This window comes from Schistocerca serialis, chromosome 7, assembly GCF_023864345.2.
Source record: "Schistocerca serialis cubense isolate TAMUIC-IGC-003099 chromosome 7, iqSchSeri2.2, whole genome shotgun sequence".
NCBI lineage: Eukaryota > Metazoa > Arthropoda > Insecta > Orthoptera > Acrididae > Schistocerca > Schistocerca serialis.
In genome coordinates this window covers 312,815,820-312,838,627 of record NC_064644.1, presented here as the reverse complement: position 1 = coordinate 312,838,627, position 22,808 = coordinate 312,815,820, and the positions used below count along the sequence as shown (strand labels likewise).

The window sequence follows — 22,808 nt, the reverse complement described above, 5'->3', positions numbered from 1 at the left end:
GTAGAACACACGTCTTCTGGGAGTGAAGTACCGTTGTAATTCTTCTGGCGGTTGCAGATCACCAAATGAGTCTGAAGTAGTAGACGCTAACTGCATTTTTCATAACATATGACTTCCAGTGAGTGCTGGGACCTCCAGCAACATCTAAATTCATAAGACCACAGTCAACAGTTTTACACATAGTATTCTTTAATATACCCTGTATAAACACACCACGGAATCTTGGAATGTTGAATTTTTTTCTAACAAACTTAAGTAGGTCAGTATTTGCGAGTGCCCGATCTGGTAGGACTGCTAACGGGCTTTTTTATGAATAGACCAAGCTCTTTCCTGTACGGTTTCAAGTACAGTCCTTTTCCGAATGCTGCGGCTTCCATCATGAGATTATGTCTTCTTGTTTCTTCTAACTGCGCTTGTGAGTTTGCGCGTTCGAGCACTGTTCGAGCAATAGTTGCAGCACCATCAACGAGGGACCCTACCAACGAAAGAGCGAGGTGGGCTGCGATGAGGAAAGGAAAAAACCACCAGACGTCTTGGGTACTCGTAGAACTCGAGGTGTTTTAACTGATCCTCTTCTTCTTCTTCCTGCTCTTTTCAGCTTCAGAGCATTTTAGCTGCATACATCGCTGTCAGGATACAGTTCTTCAAACACCTTTGCTTTCCAATTCTTCTTCTTCTTTAGTGCACAACGTGCAGAATTCATAACTCCCTTGCAATTCGTCACTTCTATCCCAACTTAATTTTTTCATGCATAGTTTTATCAACTGCAAAAGCTGCAATGTGCTGACCTATACCAATATCGTTATCAGCTAAAATCCTGTTTGCAATATGACGACTTTGGGGATCTTTATTTGCAGCATACGCAAAATCGTGTTCCACACACGATTTGCCGAGCAGATTAATCACTTTATCATCTCGTGTCAAGCGTCTTTGAAGCTTTGTTCCAGGTCCACAGTAGTTATGTCCCGGAATGTGTAATTCTACAGGCAGTTTGTCTAGAAATCACCACCTCCTCTAACGCGTATTCTAGCACGCATGTTATGCTACTGCGGTGGTTGTGGACTGTGCACCCCATTATACAGAAAATCGTTGGCACCAGCCCAACTGTTTTGTGCTGCAGGAAAACCAAGACATTTGAGTAGCGCTCTATTTCCTTGACGTCTTAAGACTCTCTCCACGAGAAAAACATCTGGTTCCGAGCTTTTCTGCAAATCTTCAGTGTTTAAGTAACCTGTTGTTTCTTCACCATTGCTATCCTTCAAGGAGTAGGTTCTAGGATTCGCATCTTGGAAACTGTAAATATCTCCGTTGACCAGTTTGGCAGGTATGATTTCTCAAATGCTGCCTAGTGTTTTGACATACATACCAAATCACCTACATTAAATTTCTGTTTACATGAACAGCATTTTAATACGATAGTACAATGTGTCCAGGAGTCCATTAACACGAACATCGATTGGCCTCATTTATATTGTGCTATGTTTGGTTAGATTATTCTGAGCAATTATATCTGGGAGAATATCTGTCCATTTGTATGAGCCACGAAGATTAAAACGCACCCATATTTGACCATTTATTGTTCCGTTCAGACGTTCCATGATACTCGCTTTCATGCAGGTGAATGTTGAGTAGTGATGCAGTCCATACCGCTGCATCACAGTCTTGAAACACCTATTCTAAAACGCTCCACTATGATCGGTTTGGAGATTGTCCGGCATCAGGTCGTCCCTGTCTGCAACAAACGCTCAAACACATCTGCAATATTTCTCCCATTCTTGTTTTAAGGGATAACGCCCAAGAAAATTGGAAATATGTAGAATAACCAGTAAAATATATGTTAATTCATTATTTTCATATGTATGTTCCCTCATATATACAAGATCAGCCTGCCATAAGTCATCCAAACCTTTAATCATAGGATCCCTGTAAGGACATGTTTTGCTTATGGTTTGTGTAGTTCTCAAACTACTGTCTCCATACTTATTCAATGATACCTCTCTCTCTCTCTCTCTCTCTATTCTCATTCGAATGAACTAGCTTAATACACCTTATTTTCCTAAGACCCAAAAAAAAAAACCTACAAATTATTCAGTGAATGGTAGGGAAGTGTACTGTGAAATACTGCATTTGATTGATGTAAATAAGTTTGCAAAAAGCCAGAGCAACAAGAAACATAAAACCATTATCAAACCAATGCTCGATGGTGAAAATAACAACAGCAGATCTTTGCCCAGCTCCAGCATGTTGGTCATGTGTACTACAGGATCTCACGGGGTTGCTAGAGTATTGGACGTGCTGGAGATTGCTGCTGCTATGGGTCCATAGGTCGGTACAGATCTCAACAAGATGGCAGCTGAGGTTGCTGCGGGTCTGGATGTGGTGGTCATTCCTGCAGGCCTCGACAGATCAATGGCTACTGATGAACAAGGAAGAGGAAGTGTCACATACAGACCAAGACACAAAACAACCAACAATAATGCTAACTACAGACAAAGAAGTAATATGTGATATTTACTTTTCCGCTTCTTCCTGTTCTACAGGTCTGGGCTGGACCTCGATTGCTGCTGCTGATACTTTATGGTTCTTCTTCTCCTGCTGCTGCTGCCTGACTGAATGAGACTGAGGCTATGGAGTTGCTGAGCCCGCCTGATATCCCTTCCAATGACGTCATCAGATACTGTGATCCTACTGGGCAAAACCTCATACGTGACCAGATTCAGCTTTCCTATTCATTCCTGTGGTTCTTTTCTGGATGCCCATTTTGGGTATGTCATGGGTTGAGAAGGAAGAGGAGAGTGTGGGAGGGCCAGCAGCACCCTCTGGTGGTGGTATTGTGAAACAGGCCAGTTGATGTCTGAACATTTGATACTCCCACCAATAAATTTGAATTTTCCGCCAAAATTTCAATTTCCTACCATTTCAAGGGGCAGGGGTAGGGAGGGGACCTATAGGCCATGTGGGAAAACCAATTACGTCATCAGGGGGTAGGGTCAATTAATCGATCAATTAATTAATTTCCATAATTAATTTGACATTACTGTGACATCAAAATTGCGTCAGAACCCACTTTACCCCACTACTCACAGAAACTCATTACATTATGCTCTTTCATAACATAAACACTGAGGGTTAAGGAACCACTAAATCGAAGACATGCTGGAGGGTGTTGTAAATGTATTGAGTTCTCAGCTGATGGCAGCACCCAAAATTAGTCCTCCTTGCGACAGTGTGTTTCAAAAGATGAAACTGGTTGTGAAACACATGGCGAAAATTCCGAACATGAGATTTTCACTCTACAGCGGGAGTGTGTGCTGATATGAAACTTCCTGGCAGATTAAAACTGTGTACCAGGAAGTTTCATTCCAAACGTAGTTTTATGACTTTGAAAAAAGAAAAATTAGAACACTAAAGAAGTTTTGATCAAGTTGGTAAATCTCTGGAATGATAGTTCCTGACTGGGCAATCAATTAAAATATTACAACGAAAAAAAGGGTAGTTTTAAATGAACAGCAGTTGTTCCTTCGTACCAACGGCTATGCTAGAGCTAGATATCCCAGTCCAGATTCCCCAGTGTATATATACAATTTATATTATAGAAAAGGATGCCAGCAGGTCCTCCATAGGTATTTTTTCATACAAGTCTGCAATTAATCTGTCAAAAATGTGAGTAGCCATTGGTCCAAAATGTGCTGTAGGTATGTAGAAGGGGCTGTGCCTCTTAATAAATGTGAAAAGGCGAGTCAGCTATCTCACTGACAATAGATAGTTCCTTACTGCTAGAGAAAATGAACGAACTATGTAGAAAATTGCCTCTTGATGAACAAATGTGCTCAGTAAAATCTAGTATCAGACTGAAACCACCCAACAGGATTTTGGTGCTGGTTATTGCATCAGGTTTTGGCAACAGGTTTTTGGTTGATTCATGCAAAGAGAACATTATAGGAGAAGGAAAAATGAATAAGGGCACTACCTCAAATACAGTTGTACGCCTAGCAAAGGCTTCTTCGAGAAAACAGACTTATAGTATTTTGGTAATTACATTACATCAAATCTTTTGTTTAACTACCAGGACCGCAGCCATAACATTGGTATTATAACGCTGGTAAATTAACAGATGTAAACGAAATGGAGCAAAGGAAACGTGAGTATTCTGTTGAATACGTAGCTGAAACATCAAGAAGAACGTAATTATTTCTATCCAAAACACTTGGTGACAGCTATGAACACGAGTAATACGCAGGGTGTAAATTTTAAGTTGACAAACCAGAGTAACTTGAAAAATATGCTTCACACGAAAAAATGTGTAGAATCCAAAGTTGATTATTTTCGAGGGGGTGCTAAAATTAGCCCGCCACCATAGCCCCCTGGCGGTGGGGCGGGAGGAAACTTTAAAATTTCAAATGGGAACCCCCATTCTTTACTGCAGAATCAGATTCTACATAAAGAACTACGTACATTTTGTCTTAAACATGTGTTTTGATTCTTGATAGTTGGCACTGTAATTCAAGAAAATCCATGTACTCATTTTTGCGTGGGAAATGGTTACGGATAAATAAAAAATACTTATTTACTTCGTAAATTTTGATTTGCTAAAACTAAAACTCTCCCTCTCTCCCGAAAGTGTTGGGTTTGAGAGAGAGGAATTAGAGTTTTACGAATGTTGACCCAAATATTAATTTTTTTCGCAGAGATTCGAAAAAATTTGTTTGTTTCGGGGTCATGAGGCCACACAACTTTTACTTATCAAACAAATCAAATGACTAGCTAACTAACTAACCAAACATCCTACATACTAACGAGTGAGCTCTTTAACTCACAGAGTAAACAAAGTAAAAGACTAACTGAGGAGAGTACTAACCCACTCGCTAACTGAAGATGAACATATTCCCGGTTAAGATCTGGTGGTCCTGAAAAGGAACGATTGGTTTCGTTTCATTGCTGATTATTTGCAAATACTTGCAAGTAAATGAATTTCGGGGTGCTTGTTTCCAGTGAGTCCCCTCGCGTCTCACTTTCGGCCTGCATGTTGTCCGTATATCTCCTGCATGTCACCGTTTTATGATATCAGATGTTCAAACTGATGACCTGCAACTCCGATGCATTTATGCAGTTAGTTTTTTAGTTAATGAGTTCACTCGTTACTAAGTAGGATGTTTGGTTAGTTGCTTAGCTAGTCAGATGATTTGTTTGATAATTAAAAGTTGGGTGGCCTCATGACCACGAAACAAACAAAACTTATCCGAAACTGCGCAAAAAATTAATATTTGCGTCAACATTTGTAAAACTTTAATTCTTCTCTCTCAGACCCCACCCTATGGGGAGAGAGGGAGAGTTTTAGTTTTAACGAATCAAAATTTACGAAGTAAATAAGTATTTTTTATTTATCCGTAACCATTTTTCACGCAAAACTGGTCGCGCGGAGTGACCGCGCGGTTAGAGGCGCCATGACACTGACTGCGTGGCCTTTCCCGCCACAGGTTCGAGTCCTCCCTCGGGCATGGTTGTGTGTGTTGTTCTTAGCATAGGTTAGTTTAAGTAGTGTGTAAGTCTAGGAACCAATAACCTCTGCAGTTTGGTCCCTTAAGAACTCACACACATTTGAAATTTTTTTTTTTTTTTTGAACGTAAAAATGAGAAAATGTATTTTCTTGAATTACAGCGCCAACTACCAAGAATCAAAACAAATGTTTAAGACAAAATGTACATAGTTTTTTCATGTAGAATCTGATTCTGCAATAAAAAATGTGGGTTTCCATTTGAAATTTTAAAGTTGCCTTCCGCCCCCAGGGGGCTGGAGTGGCGGGCTAATTCTAGCACCAGCAGATGTCCCCCTCGAAAATAATCAACTTAGGATTCTACTCATTTTTTCGTGTGAAGCTTATTTTTCGAGTTATTCTGGTATGTCAACTTAAAATTTACACCCTGTATAATATATCATTTTCATAAGTCATAATTGCACTATACACGGTCCTGTCACATTAATGTAACCACTACCTACGTTCAACATAACATGCAATAATCACTCACAGACGGCAGGTGGCGGCACTGGCAATGGAGGGTATATAAAGCGAGCCGAATGGTCAAGGAAAACAGTGCAGTCGTTTCCCTGGTGCGAAACAAAGCTACGTATCCGACATTCAAAAATGCATGATCATTGGCTTTCGGGTCGTCGGTGGAAGCATTTCCAAAACGGCTAAGTTTGTAAAGCGTTCGCGTGCCGCTGTGGTTAAAATCTGCTGTGCAGGGCGAAATGGCGCTGTTCAGTACGGCGCCGAGGCAACTGTGGTGTGCACTGGGTAGCATTCATCTCACGCTAGGTGAGGAGAGCCCTACGTCATAGTGACGTAACGCTACGTCATCGTGACGTAAACAAACCTAAATCGACTTCATGAGTACGTATATCGATCTTTGCAGTTGTACTATGTTAGACTGTGGTTGTACCACAGAGGTTGAACCGATAACGCGATCTTGCAGTTGTACCACAGAGGTTGAATCGATAACGTGAAAGCTAAATGTAAATAGACGTGTACAAACGAAGTGACAGCTGTTGTGTGGTATGTTCAGCCGAGCTGAATTAGTCATTAAGCTGGAATCCCAACAAGTTTGGATGTTATTGTGTGTTTCTTGAACATAAAGAATGTCTGAACGAAGGAACCACACCGAAAGAAACAAACAAACGCTTGCAGTCTTTTTTTCAGTCCGATGAATCGTCCATAAATCCTGTGGACAGAAACGTGAAATAATTATTTATTAAGCTGTAATCCAAAGAATCTGGGATGTTATTGGGTATTTCATGAACATAACGAAAGTCAAAAAAGCTTCTAATAATTTTAAAAAAACCATGAATTGTGTCGACAGGAACGTGAAATAATTCATTATTAAGCTCTAATCCCAAGAATGTGGGATGCTATTGTGTGTTTCTTGAGCATGACGAATATCTAAATGAAGCAACCATAACCACAACGAAAGTAAAAAAAAGCGAGTAGTCATTTTTTAAAAATCCGATTAATTGTGCATAACGCATGTGGACAGAAACGTGAAATAGGGAGAAATTAAAGTGTTTCGTATTTTTATAAAAGCCAATGGACTGTACATAATCCATCTGGGCAGAAACGTTAAACCGAGAAATTACTGTGGTTCCAAAGATAATTCCGAATGTTGCTGGAATTATCATTTTGCCTTGATGTTGCAAATCAAATCAGAAAATTTTACTCTTCAGAAATAAATTATTGCTGATGATTATAAAGAATAATGTAACTTGTTTATAACACGTGTCATTTTTCTTTATACGCTGTATACTGTGAAAAAAACAATGATATTTCGTCTATAATTGTTACTCACGTTTTAATATTTAAGCAGTATGAACTACAAAAAAGTAGGTTTCCTATTAGTTGCCAAATGATGTTGTACACTGACTGTCACAATGGATGAGCTACTTGACAAAATAACCTCAACAGCCCACAGTTTTAGCAGCACTAAGTGATATTTCATATGCGATGGTGGAATACTGTGATTGTTTATTCTCTCAATAGACATGGTATAAATTTTGGGGGTGTTTGGCATGATTACTATAGTTATTTACATATTGCCTGAGAGTCATAAAAAAGGTAGCTGAAAATGGCAACAGTACTTGCTACTTTCTGTTGCTTAAAATGCTGGTAAATGTGACTTGCATGTCATTGTTTTTTCACAGTATACAACTATGAAGAAAAATAATGACGTGGTATAACAGATCAGTACATTATAATCATCAGCAATAATATATTTCTGAAGAGCGAACGTTTCTGTGCTGATCTACAGCATGAAGATAAAATTAAAATTCCAGCAACATTCGGAATTATCTTTGGAGCCACATTAATTTTTCAGTTTAACGTTTCTGTCCAGAAGAATTATGTACAATCCATTGGCTTTTATAAAAATACGAAACACTCTAATTTCTATCTATTTCACGTTTCTGTCCACATGATTTATTCACAATTAATCGGAGTTTTTTTTTAATTATTAGACGCTATTTTTGACTTTCGTTACTGTTATGGTTCCTTCCTTCAGACATTCATTACATCAAGAACACCCAATAACATCCAAAATTGTTGAGATTACAGCTTAATAAGTAATTCAACTGGGATGAGCATAGCACACAACGGCTGTAATTCGTTTGTACACGTCTATTTACGTTTAGCTTTCACGTTATCGGTGCAGCCTCTGTGGTACAACAGCGAAGATCGATACACGTACTCGTGTAGTCGATTTAGGTTATTTACGTCACGACGGCCTAGCGTTACGTCACTATGACGTAGGGCTCTTCTCACCTAGCGTGAGATGAATGCTACCCTGGTGCACCATGGGCCATAGATGAAAGAGGTGAACGACGGCTGCGGTGACGTGTACGGGCGAACAGCCGTGCATTTGTTGAGCAATGACCGGTCAGATGAACCAAGGTGCTATCAACAGTGAGCGTCTTCTCAACGAGCGTTCAGGGAAGGTTGGTATGTGTGGACCTCCGCAGCAGGCGTCTCCTTCATGCATCCATGCTGACTGTTGTTCATCGGCGACGAAGGCTGGAATTTGGGCGCCGGTACCGCAACTGGTCGTCCTCTTGAGTTGCGAGAAGTGGCCTTTCCAGATGAATCACGTTTTGTGCTCCATCGAACAGATGGCCGTCAGCATATTTAATGTAGTAAGCAGTTGCAGCAAGAATTACTTATTCCAATACTGTATTGCTTGTTAACAGACTATTACATGTAAAGAACTTCAGATGGCCGAACAAATAACTGCACTTATCGACCGCGCAAACAGCGTAAGGCCCAGTGATAAAAGCCAGCCACGTTGAAGCACTTTCAAACAATTAAATTTTTCATGCAAATTCCATTAAGGAACAAGATGCCTCGTCACTAAAGACCAGCTTACGGCAACGCTGACGAATCTTATGTGAACAAAATTTCACTACTCAACAAACTTTAATAACGTTTAAGACAGATACAGGAAAACATAATCAACGGTCGGCGGCCATGCAAACAAGTTTTACAACGGGCACAGATGCTTTAGGATTTGCACGAAATTTAGTTTAGAATGGAGTTGCCTATTAGCAATTATTTTCAGGTTCCTTAACCTTGCGTCTAAACATGTCTCCGAGGGCAGGCAGGCTATCAAACTTATAAATACTTTTACTTAAGAATGGTGGGCTCCATGTGGTTACCAAGTCGTGCAGCGACCGTAAACCATAAAATTATCAAATATGCAGCAACCAGTAGCAAAATCATGTTTTATTTATTCACTTTTGCAAATCGATTTCAACTGATTAACAGCCATCATCGGTGCTTTCAGCCAATATGTGCCCTGAGTAATAATACTGTCTTAAGCAGAGAGTGATTATGTTTGACCTCTGCTTAAGACAGTATTATTACTCAGGGCACATATTAGTTGAAAGCACCGATGATGCCTGTTAATCAGCTGAAATCTATTTGCAAAAGTGAATAAACAAAACATGATTTTGCGACTGGTCGTTGCATATTTGGTAATTTTACTTTTACTTAAGCAAGATTTAGAAGGAATCAGCTGTAGTAAATCATAAGGGAAATTTTCTGTACATATAAATATCCACTGGCCATATCATATACGAGGGGAATTCAATAAGTAATGAAACACATTTTTTTCTGAAAGTGGGTTGGTTTTACTCAGAATTGTAATAGATCACGTTACTACCCACTCGACTGAGAATGCTATCTACACATTTGCCCATCAAATAGTACAAGCTCTAATTAACAAATTATCTCCAGTTGGTAATTTTTGTGATCTCTCCAAGGCATTTGACTGTGTGGATCATGTCACACTCTTAGAAAAACTCAGGTTTTATGGAATTGAAGGCTATACACACAGCTGCTTTGAATCATACTTAATGAACAGAAAGCAAAAAGTTGTGCTGAATAGCAAAAATAATGTTTGTAGGGTGGTAAATTCTAGTGAATGGGGAGTTATCACAAAGGGAGTCCCATAGGGCTCAATTTTAGGTCCTCTGCTGTTCCTTATTCATGTGAATGACCTCGCACTTAACGTTCAGCAAGCGGAACTAGTACTTTGTGCAGATGACACGAGTGTTATCACAGATCCCATTCCAGAAAACGCAGCTGAAGATATTGTTAGGGATGTCTTTCTAAGAATTATTAGGTGGTTCTCAGAAAACAGACTCTCCTTTAATTTTGAAAAAAAAACTCATTATACCCAGTTCTGTACACCGAATAGAGTCACACCGACAATTGATGTAGCATATGAACAGGGCTCAGTTAACAGGGTAGATTTCTCCAAATTTTTGGGTGTTCACATTGATGAAAACAGCTTTTCAAACAATTAAGTTCAGCTTCTTTGGCTCTCTGTATAATTGCTAGTCTTGGTAATAAACAGATCAGCCTCCTTACGTACTTTGCATTTTGTTGTTGTTGTCTTCAGTCCTGAGACTGGTTTAATGCAGCTCTCCATGCTACTCTATCCTGTGCAAGCTTCTTCATCTCCCAGTACTCACTGCAACCTACATCCTTCTGAATCTGCTTAGTGTATTCATCTCTCGGTCTCCCTCTACGATTTGTACCCTCCACGCTGCCCTCCAATGCTAAATTTGTGTACTTTGCATATTTCCATTCAATAATGTCTTGTGGAATAGTTTTCTGGTCTGATTCACCACTTAGACATAAAGTATTGATGGCACAAAAGAGAGCAATAAGAATAATTATTGGTGTTCTCCCAAGGACGTCACGTAAGCACCTTTTCAAGGCGTTAGGTATTATAAGTGCACCAAAAGAGTACATATTCACTAATGAAATTCATTGTAAATAATCCATCTCAATTCGCGAAGAACAGTGATGTTCATACGTACTACGCTACAGGAGAAAATGATCTTTCCTATCCGTTAATGAAGCTGTCATTTGCAAAAAAAGGGATACGTTGTTCAGCAACAAAAATCTTTGAACATTTGCCCAACAACATAAAGTATCTGGCAGATAGCACAACAAGTTTTAAACCTAGCTCAAAATCATTTCTTTTGGACAACTCCTTCTATTCGATGGACGAGTTTCTGTTTCAGAACTGGTAAAAAAAATGTACCTCTAAACGTAGTTCCATGTGTAGAACAAAAATTTCAGTAATATTAATATTAGCGCTATTCATGTGTGTATATGTATCTTGTAATCTGACTTGTTCCACATCATATCGATAAAATATTCGGGAAAATGATCTACGGAACATGACATAACTAAACTGAACTAAATTACATTGTCTACAAATACGGCAGCCTTATGCCACTTTACTGGGAGGGCCTGTATGTCCGCATGGTACCACTCAACTAGTCGACGTCGGAGCCAACGTCTTGCTGCGTCAACAACCTGCCCGTCATCCATGGGCTGCTTATCTGCATTGGGCCAAACAGATGGAAGTCGGAAGGTGCGAGATTCGGTCTCTAGGGTGGATGAAAAAGAACAGGCCAATGAAGAAATAATTAGCTAGCCTGGCGGGCAGAATCAGCAAACAAACAAATCACAGTATAATTGTTACACAAGTAGCTAGTTCGTAAACAGCTAATAACAAAATGAGATTTTCACTCTGCAGCGGAGTGTGCGCTGATATGAAACTTCTTGACAGATTAAAACTGTGTGCCAGACCGAGACTCGAAATCGGAACCTTTGCCTTTCGCAGGTAAGTGCTCTACCAACTTTTATTTTTTAGCTTTATTGGTCATAATATTCCACAGTAGTACATAATTTTCAACTGACATTTAAAAGTAGTAAAACAAACTAAAATAAATACAGGTTCCTTGACATTTTAGAAAAAATCCAAGTCTAAACCAGATAGTGATGTTCGTCACTTGATCGTATTTGTTTTTCCAAGATCAAATTGTCTCTCATTTCTTCATGTTCTGAATCGCATGATCGAAAATGGAGTTCACATGACTGTTCTTCTGAGGAAGTTGGCGTATGTATCATAATAATTATTCACGCGTAGTAGCTTGTGATGCCGGTCGGAGATGCATGTCCAAAAATCTCCTTCGCTCCTTTCTTTACTGGACAGCAGGTAAAATACCGCGTGTTCCTTCAATCATTTGACGGCATTTTTCTTCCAGGTGGGGTATAGTTCTTCTTACGGGTATAAAAGACACGTTGTCGTTATCAAATACGGCGGTTTTCTCTGCATAGTTGCTAATTATTTGCATTTCCACAGACAAATTGATGTTCGTCTGTGTCAGTTAGGTTACAAGTGGTACACAAAGGGGAATCAGCCAGATGAATGGAATGTAGTCTGGAGTTCGTTGGAAATTTCCTATTCACAAAATAGTACCACAATGACCGCACTTTTGTTGGTAAATGCGGGTGGTGTATATTCCTCCAGATATCATGCCAAGAGTGACCGACGTATTTTGGAATATTGGAAGCGGATTAGGAGTTCCCATTCATGGACCAATAAAGGAAATTGTCACCATGACATGTCTTGGGGTGGAGTATACAGGAAATATTCGGCAGACCATCGCAGTTAATTACAGAAGAATCCTCAATACCATCCGTGCTTGTCTACGTCAGCACAATATCCGTCCTCTTGATGAGATACAAAGAGTGGCTCTCGTGAACATCTATTTATCCTCTAAATTAAGTTACGTGACGGAAGCCCTACCAATGCCGAGGGAAGTGGCGAACAGGATTTTGGCTGCTTTTGGCCACTTCGTCAGCTGCGCCCACATCTTCAAACGTTGACTCTACCCACTGACAACGGTGGATTGAATCTCACAGACGTGTACAATAAAGCACAAGCATTGTACATCTGTAAAACATACAAACTGTGGAAGCGGTCAATCAACAGTGTTGCCGCATTTCTGTTAAATGAAATAGTGCCGGCCAGCCAGGACGCCCCAATAGACGTTCACCACATCCCAAATGAACTTTACCACCTAAAACATTTCTTCGTAGAATATAGCTACATTAGACTGGGAACGCCCGAAAAAGATGTCATCAAAGTCAAGAAAATATGCCAAAAATTAATGAACTTTCAGTCCAAGAACTGAGCTACCCAAGCACGACTCACGACCCGTCCTCACAGCTTCAATTCCTCCTACCTATGAGACGAGGCACTGGCAAAATTGAAGCTGTGAGGACCGGTAGTGAGTCGCGCTTGGGTAGCTCAGTTGGTAGAGCACTTGCCTGCCAAAAGCAAAGGTCCCGAGTTCGAGTCTCGGTCCGGCACACAGTTTTAATCTGTCAGGAAGTTTCAATTAATAACAAGTATTTCGGGTATACTAAATTCAGCTTCTTACGAAAATAGATACCTTTTCCACAGGTGTACGAGGAATTTACGTTACCTAAAATGTTATGATGAAAGCCACAAGACGAACTAAAGCATACAATGAGGCTCCTTCCCGGATTTGCTATCGAATTCAATAAACAAGGTATTAAATAATAGCTAATATATCCTGTAACACAGATGTAAATAGAATTAAACACTATTATAGAAAAAACGCAACACGCCAATAAATAAAACAAAGCTGGCAAGCACTGAATAGCTGTCCGCTGTGGTTAAGCTGTTCTAGGCGATTCAGTCCGGAACCGCGCCGCTGCTACGGTCGCAGGTTCGAATCCTGCCTCGGACATGGATGTGTGTGATGTCCTTAGGTTAGTTAGGTTTAAGTAGTTCTAAGTTCTAGGGGACTGATGACCTCAGATGTTAAGTCCCATAGTCCTTAGAGCCATTTGAACCGAGCACTGAATAGGTAATACGTCAGAGAAGTAACGTCAGACAAATAGCTTAGAGAAAAATTTTAACACCAAGCACGGACTTGCGTAGACAGTCAACCAAGCCGTGCTACTTAGTAAAGTTTAAATAGGAATCAAAATCCAAATTTCAATTACAGTTTCGTTCGCCGCAAATCGCGAATACGTGTCCAGAAAACCAAAAAAACAAAGCTTCGTAGAAAAATATAAACGAGTGCTTTTGTTTACATTGAATATCAGAGGAACATCGACAAATAGCAGCTACATCCGAAAATAATCAGGTTACAGCAGGCCGAATGTCACTTTAGAACAAAATTACTGCCCGTTACAGAATGGGCTCACTATAAAGTCCACAATATGGGTACGCAGCTGTTCCCCGAGCAGGCTCGCTTCCTTCAGTGGTCGAATAGCTGACAGTTGAAACTCCAAATGATTTGTTGGCGTCTAAAACACTTCCCAGGCTACACTGCCACCTTCTAGCTATGTTTGAGCGAACGGGGCACATAAACGTCCTAGGTAAAACTGGACCTCCAACTCTCCACACTCACGGGGATGATGCTGTTCATAACTGAGTGCAAAGCATTCGTGAACACGTAGCACAGTCCTATCCCCGTTAAGCTGGAACCGGCGGGGGCTGGAGCGGCAAAGTATGGGGGGATTCCTTAACATCATGGTTCTCAGAGCCTACCTTTAGCCAGCTGATATGCGCCCTGGTTAATTTACCAGTGGAAAGGTCCTGGATCAGGAGCTCGCCGACGGAGTGATTTGAACTACTTTGTACAGTCCCACAACCCATGACAACATCTTAGAAGTGACTTTATGGCCCTCGTGCTTTGCGCCCGAAAATCCTTCGAATAGATTCGGTCTCTGGCCGTAGTGAGGTCAGACACCTACCCTTGTTGTACTGGACAGTCACCCTGCGATGTTGAAACCTGACGTTATTCCTCGCAGATACCCAATTCTTCTTAATGAGCTTTGAATCGTTATTCTAAGGAATGAGGTCATCAGTCGACCACAGATTGGAAAGTGGCGAGTTAACACGAAATGCGGAGATAAGTTTGGAGGGAGTGGCCTTGAGAGTCTCATGCATGGCAGTGCTGAACGCAAAACTAAGCCACCCAGTGGAATCATCCCACTTCGTCTGCGGCTTACCATGTCAGATGATCAAGGCGACTTAACACTGCAGTTCATATGCTCCACAAAGGAGGGTCGGTGGTAGTAGAGGATGGTGGTGACTCGTAGACTCTACCCTACTCGGCAGCAGCTAAACAAAATGGGAGGAGGTGTCCACCACCACCAACTCTTATCAGTTACCTTGTTTAGTAGGGGGGAACGGGACCTAGGTAATCATGAACGTCTTTGTCCATAGGGCACTCTTCCCTATGAGAGGAAGCTTTCCTACATGGGTGTTGAGGTTGGGTTTTACTCTCAAGCGTTCCTCGCACTGGACCACTAATTTACGGATGTTGCCATTTAATGTAAGCCAAGTGAGGTGCTCTTTATTCTTCATAATAGCCTCATATACCCACGGATGCCCTCCACACATCCACATCAACATAAAGATACTGCAGACCACTGTATAGTGCGTGGAGGGTACCCTGTGCCACTACTAGTCAAGTCCCTTTCTGTTCCACTCGCAAATAGAGCGAGGGAAAAACTATTGTCTGTATGCTTCCGTTTAAGCCCTAATCTTTCTTATCTTATCTTCATGGTCCTTACGTGAAAAGTACGTTGGTGGCAGTAAAATAGTTCTGTAGTCAGCCTCAAATGCCAGTTCTCTAAATTTTCTCAACAGAGCTGCTCGAAGAGAACATTGCCTTTCCTCCAGTGATTCCCATTTGAGTTCCTGAAGCATCTCCGTAATACTTGTGTGTTGTTCGAACCTATCGGTAACAACTCTAGCAGCCCGCTTCTGAATTGCTTCCACATCCTTTAATCCGACATGGTGCGGATCCCAAACATTCAAACAGAACTCAACTATGGGTCGCCGTAGTGTCTTATATGCGGTCTCCTTTACTGATGAACAACACTTTCGTAAAAATCTTCCGATAAACCGAAGTCGACCATTCGCCTTCCCTGCTACAGTCCTTAAGTGCTCAGTCTATTTCTTATCGCTTTACAACGTTACGGCTAAACAATCGACATGATGTGCCAAGCAGTACACTGCTAATTCTGTATTCCAACATGATGGGTTTGTTTTTCCTACTCAGTGTGGCATCGTGTCAGATACAATGGCGGAGAAAAAATCGCAACATCAAAAAATAATTAATGTACGTTAATGGAATTTCTGGAGAACATTTGTCTAGTTACCATATTTAAGTGATTAACAACGCAAGACCAAATGTGAAATGCTGGTACATTAATAACCGGTGTAACCGCCAGAATGTTGAACCCAAGCGTGCAAACGTGCAAGCATATTGTTGCACAGTTCCATGCCTGTTGCACTTGGTCTGTCAGTACAGGGACCGTTAATGCTGCTTGTGGATGACGCTGGAGTTGTCATCCGATGATGTTCCATTTGCACTCGACTGGAGACAGATCAGGTGATCGAGCAGGCCAAGGCCTAAAATTTGGTATTATCGGTACACTTGACTCTGTGGATTTCAGAACACTGAATTCCCTAACGGTCTCCGAGATGAAATCTCCCGTGCGTCTAGCTCCAACCACCATTCCGCGTGCAAAGTCTGTTGGTGCCCGTGGTGCTGCCATAATCAAGTCGGTAACATTTTCACATGAATCACCTGGCTACAAATGACAGCTCTGCCAATGCACTGCCCTTTCATACTTGTGTACGTGATACTACCGCCATCTGAATGACTTTTGTTACCTTAGGGTAAGTAGGTACCCGTTGCCTACTTTTCTCCAATTTGGTATCCAAATAAATATAAAAACTCAACCACACATCTGCTACACCTAAATCATCATCAGTACTCCGCAAGCCACACGGCGGAATGTGGTGAAGGATACTTCTGGTGACAATTAGCAGATCCCCGCTTCCGTGTTCCTCTCGTAAATGGCTCGTGGGAAGAACGATTGTCGATAAACTTCTGTCTTAACTCTAATATCGCGAATTTTCTCCTCGTGGTCATTTCGCGACCTATGTGTAGGAGGAAGTAATATGTTGTCCGACTCTTCCCGGGAAATACTCTCTCGGAATTTCAATAGCAAACATCTTCGAGATGCCCAGCGACTCTCTTGTAACGTCTGCCACTTGAGTTTGTTGGGCATTTCTGTAACGCTATTTTTAGATTAGATTAATTATTCATTCCATAGGCCCATAAAAGAGGGGATCCTATTGTGTGTGGAACATGCCAGATAAACACATTACAAAAATTTAATTAGAAAAACTTGTGTTTCATTAATTTTAATGATCATCAGTCAATAAACGGTAAAATTATGTACATGAATTAAAATTAAACTTCTAATATTTACAGGTTTAATACTTACATCTGCATTCATTAAATCCATCATTCACACTGTAGCTAGTTACTTGGCTATTACAACCAAATACTGTCAATAATTAAAGTAAATTATTCATTTCAATGATCCTCAGTTAAGTACAGTCAAATTATGTACAAGATTTAAAACGAAACTTCCACTATCTACAGACTTACGACTTACATCTGATTTCCATACATCCATCACTCACACAGTAGGTAGTTACTTGGCTGTCACAACCAAGTTGTGTCAAAAACTGAGGTATAATAAATTTTCATTAAAATGGTCTGCAGGGCTTGTTGAGAAATTCATAGATGGAATAAAAGGAACTGCATATAGTGGGTCTTTTCAAAGTTTAATGACAGTGAATTGGCTATGAACCACTTATTAATGTCAGTAAAAATTAGATTAGCTGCCCTTCCTAAATTTATATTTGATTTACTATTTATTGCAATATCAGAATGAGATTTTCACTCTGCAGCAGAGTGTGCACTGATATGAAACTTCCTGGCAAATTAAAACTGTATGCCGGACAGAGACTCGAATTGCCGAGTTCGAGTCTCGGTCTGGCACACAGTTTTATTTTGCCAGAAAGTTTCATTTATTGCAATGTTTGTACCATCTGCAAATAAGACAAACTTGGCATCTAGTAACATAACAGATGATAGGTCATTAATATACACAAGAAAAAGTAGTGGACCCAGTATGGAACCTGGAGGAACACCACATGTAATTTCTTCTGCTGCCGACCAAACGATTGCGTGATGAAACGCACTGCTCTTCGGTGGATCTTCTCTGTCTCTTCTATCATTCCTGACTGACGAACAATGTTCAAGAATTCGTAGAACGAGCATCTTATAAGCCATTTCCTTAAGGTTATTCCTTTGAATCTCACAATTAGTCTGACATCTGTTTTTCCTATTATTTGTTTCGTATGGTTACTCCACTTAATGTCGCTCTGTATAGTTATTCCTGGATATTTTACGGAAGATACTGTTTCCAGCAGTTTCTCATCAATATTATGATTGTACACTACTTCATTTCTTTTTCTATGTATGCGCAATGTGTTACATCTATTGACATTCAGGGTCAATTGCCATAGCTTGCACCATTCATCAATCCCCTGTAAGTCATTGTACAAACTGATACCTTCTTCTATCGTTGCTACTTTTTGATAGAGAACCACGTCATCTGTGAAAGGTCTAAAAGAGCTTCTGACGCTTTCTACTAGATCATGTGTTTACACTATAAACAGTAACGGTCCTATGACGCTTCATTCGGATACCCCGGAAATTACCTTTACATCTGTCGATTTTATTCAGTTAAGAGATACTTGCTGGCTTCCATCTGCAGGAAAGTCTTGAATCTAGTCACAAATCTCGTCCGATACTCGGTAAATTCGAATGTGGGACGGTGTCAGATGCCTTCCTGAAGTCAAGAAACGCAGCATCATCGACCTGAGCGCCGTTGTCTACAGTGCTACGGAGCACATGGAGGAACAGAGTGAGCTGAGTTTCGCAAGATTTCCGTTTGCCGAATCCATGTAGAGGAGATTTTCATTCTCCAAAAACGTCATAATTCCTGATCATTAAACATGTTCGATAATTTCACAACAGCCTGACGTCAACGATATGGGCCCATAATTATGTCCATATGACCTGCGGCCCTTCTTGGACGCGGGAATGACCTGCGGTTTCTTCCAGTTGCTAGGTCCCATCACTGCTCTAGCGACTTACGATAAACTGCTGCTAGAAGGGGAACAAGTTCTTTCGTATAATCTTTGTAGAATTTTACACGTATCTCATCTGGCTCTCATTCTTCCACTACTAAGCGATTGTAGTTGCTTTTATATTCCACGATAGTTTATCTCAGTATCTGCCATTTCGACATTCGTACGCTGGTTGAAAGGATGGATCCTATAACGATCTTCTGCGGTGAAACAATTTCGGAAGCCCGAGTTCAGTATTTCGCCCTTCTCTCTATTATCTTCCGACTCGGGTCAGTACGGTCACTAATGAATGAAAAGATGATTCAGAACCACTTACTGATTTTACGTTAGACCAAAACCTCTTAGGGGTTTTCCTCAGATCGGGTATCAAATATTACTTATCAAGTCATTGAACACGGGTCTCATTGCTGCCCTTGCGCTTATCTCCTTAAAGATTGCCATAGCCAGTACAGATCTCCAACTTGTTACTCCTGCAGTGAGCCACATCTCACACACTATCATAAGTGCAAGGCCGAAACCTCTCCAAAGAATTCTGAACTCACTTTTCGCTGTCTGCCTAGTTGATATTCCACCCGTTCTCTCCGTCCCATTCTCACAGCTGAATGTATAGTCAGATTTGTTCCCATACAACTCCAAAAAAACGTTCATCCTTTCGAGCGTCCCCACACCTTATCTGAAAATCTCTCTACCTGCCATTGCATGACAAAAAAGTGAAACACCCAGGAGGGAGGAAGGAAACGAGATGAAACTTCACTGCTTGAGAGGATGATTAGAATATCGAATTAAATTTACGAGGAACTTGGCAGTGTGAGCTCACTTTCAGTAGGACATTGCTCCATCCCTACCCTGGATGTATGCACAGATTCGGTTGAAAATGGTGTCACAAAGCCGTTGTATCCTCTTCTGGGGCAAGTTGATGCACAACTGTCGTATCTGGCACTTGTGTGCGCCTGAGGGAGGAGCGGGAGGGGGATTGTCCTATATGTATACGGCGCCGGCCCACCGCCGGTCAGTACATCAGCGCACCTGATGATGGCAACGTGGACGATTGCCGAAATATTGTGTCCTATTCACACTCATACCAGGCTGTTCACCCGAGATTTATTTCGTGGTACTCGATTGCATGGATACTGGCACTGTCACGGAATTGACACCCGAGCTGGTCCGACACATATTCTATTGAGGACGGGTTTGGGTATCTTGCTGCCCATTGGAGTGCCTCAACATCATGAGGACAGTTCCTAGAGATATGTTCCATGTGTTTGCAAGCATTGTCTAGTTGAGAAAAGGCGTCACGATACTGTCTCGTGTGATATAACACATAAGGACGCAATACGTCCGTGATGTACTGTTGCGCTACTAGAGTTTCCTTAGTCACTACCAGCCGTGTCCTGAACTCATACGTGTCCTCATAACATCCCTCTACTTCTCCAAAATGTGGCACTTCTCGCGAGGACGCCATTCGTCAACAGCCCACGCTTTCGGTCACAATGACACTCCAAAAGCAGTCATTTGTGTTTTGATGTTAAGGGCAGCCTACGAATGGAACGGTAGTTTCTTTGTCTGACTGCAGCTAGTCACCGGTCAATAGTGCGGAACGGCACCTAATACAGCATGGAGTCCATTGCTGGTTCTGGGGTAGCGAGCGCTGTGTGAAGGGTCTACGACGTGCTTGGCGCACAATACAGCTATCCTCTCTCGTAGGGGTTAGATGTGATTGACTGCAACCTTGACGAAGACTATGCCTGCCCTCCAGTTCCCCCGCAGTCCAGCATCGGATCACTGCCACATCCCAAAGTCCAACGAATCCGGATACTGCACGATTCGACCGGCGCGCAAATGCAGACCCGTTCGATTGGTTCAGGTGCTGATAACGCTGTCTCATACGATACGCTGCTTCTCCGTGTCCTTCACAGTGATGACTCAACACCTAACGTTTTACATGCCCCTTATACAGGGTGGTCCATTGATAGTGACCGAGCCAAATATCTCACGAAACAAGCGTCAAACGAAAAAACTACAAAGAACGAAACTTGTCTAGCTTCAAGGGGGAAACCAAATGACGCTATGGTTGACCCGCTAGATGGCGCTGCTATAGGCTAAACGCATATCAGCTGCGTTTTTTTTTTTAAATAGGAACCCCCATCTTTATTACATATACGTGTAGTACGTAAAGAAATATGAATGTTTTAATTGGACCACTTTTTTCGCATTGTGATAGATGGCGCTGTAATAGTCACAAACGTGTTAGAACGTGGTATCACGTAACATTACACCAGTGCGGACGGTATTTGCTTCGTGATACATTACCCGTGTTAAAATGGACCGTTTACCAATTGCGGAAAAGGTCGATATCTTGTTGATGTATGGCTATTGTGATTAAAATGCCGAACGGGCGTGTGCTGTGTATGCTGCTCGGTATCATCCAAGTGTCCGGAACTTTTGCCAGATACGTTATTTAAGGAAACAGGAAGTGTTCAGCCACATGTCAAACGTCAACCACTACCTGCAACAAATGATGATGCCCAAGTAGGTGTTTTAGCTGCTGTCGCGGCTAATCCGCACATCAGAAGCAGCCAAATTGCGCGAGAATCTGGAATCTCAAAAACGTCGGTGTTGAGAATGCTACATCAACATCGATTGCACCCGTACCATATTTCTATGCACCAGGAATTGCATGGCGACTACTTTGAACGTTCTGTAATTTGATTTAAAAAACCTACCTGTTACCAACTGTTCGTCTAAAATTGTGATCCATATGTTTTTGACTGTTACAGCGCCATCTACGACAAAGCGAAAAAAGTGGTCCAACTAAAACAGTCATATTTCTTTATGTACTACACGAATATGTAATAAAAATAGGGGTTCCTATTTTTTAAAAAAAACACTGTATACCGTACCAGGACTAGTAACGGAACTAAACACCAACAACAATAAGTCATCTTGTGGCCATTCTATCACGTATGGGTGTGTGTGTGTGTGTGTGTGTGTGTGTGTGTGTGTGTGTGTGTGTGTGTGTGCGTGTGTGTGCGGGCTATGTCACACTGACATTCGGCTATATCTTCTGGGTGCTTCAATATTTATTTTCTTTTTTTTTTGTCAGACCATGTACACTGAAGCGCCAAAGAAGCTGGTATAGGCATACGTATACAAATACAGAGATGTGTGAACAGGTAGAAAATGGCACGCCTGTATCAACAACAAGTGTCTGGCACAGTTGTTAGACCGGTTACTACTGCTACAATGGCAGGTTATCAACATTTAAGTGAGTTTGAACGTGGTGTTAGAGTCGGCGCACGAGCGAAGGAACACAACATCTCCGAGCTAGCGACGAAGTGGGAATTTTCACGAGTGTACTGTGAATATCAGGAATCCAGTAAGGGCGCTGCTCGTGGTCGTGCGGTAGCGTTCTCGCTTCCCACGCACGGGTTCCCGGGTTCGATTCCCGACGGGGTCAGGGATATTCTCTGCCTCGTGATGACTGGGTGTTGTGTGATGTCCTTAGGTTAGTTAGGTTTAAGTAGTTCTAAGTTCTAGGGGACTGATGACCATAGATGTTAAGTCCCATAGTGCTCAGAGCCATTTTTGAATCCAGTAAAATATCAAATCTCCGACAGCGCTGCAGCTGGAAATAGATCCTGCAAGAACGGGACTAACGACGACTGAAGAGAATGGTTCAAAGTGACAGAAGTGCAACCCTTCCGCAAGTTGCTGCAGATTTCAGTGCTGGTCCATCAACATGTATCAGCGTGTGAACCATTCAACGAAACATCATAGACACATGCTTTCGGAGCCGAGGCCCCATTCGTGTACCCTCGTTGACTGCACGACACGAAGCTTTACGCCTCACCTGGGCCCTTCAACACTAACATTGGACTGTTGAGGACTGGAAACATGTA

General features: G+C 41.5%; 1 protein-coding gene and 1 non-coding gene across 2 annotated transcripts in view; both read left to right on the top strand.

Moving 5' to 3' along the window:
- LOC126413334 (uncharacterized) overlaps window positions 1-22,808 on the top strand; it is a 277,692-nt gene that overhangs the window by 35,862 nt on the left and 219,022 nt on the right. The gene's annotated exons all lie outside the window — the stretch shown is intronic.
- On the top strand, window positions 13,145-13,219 carry Trnag-gcc (transfer RNA glycine (anticodon GCC)). The gene has a single exon. It is a non-coding gene; the product is annotated as a tRNA-Gly (tRNA).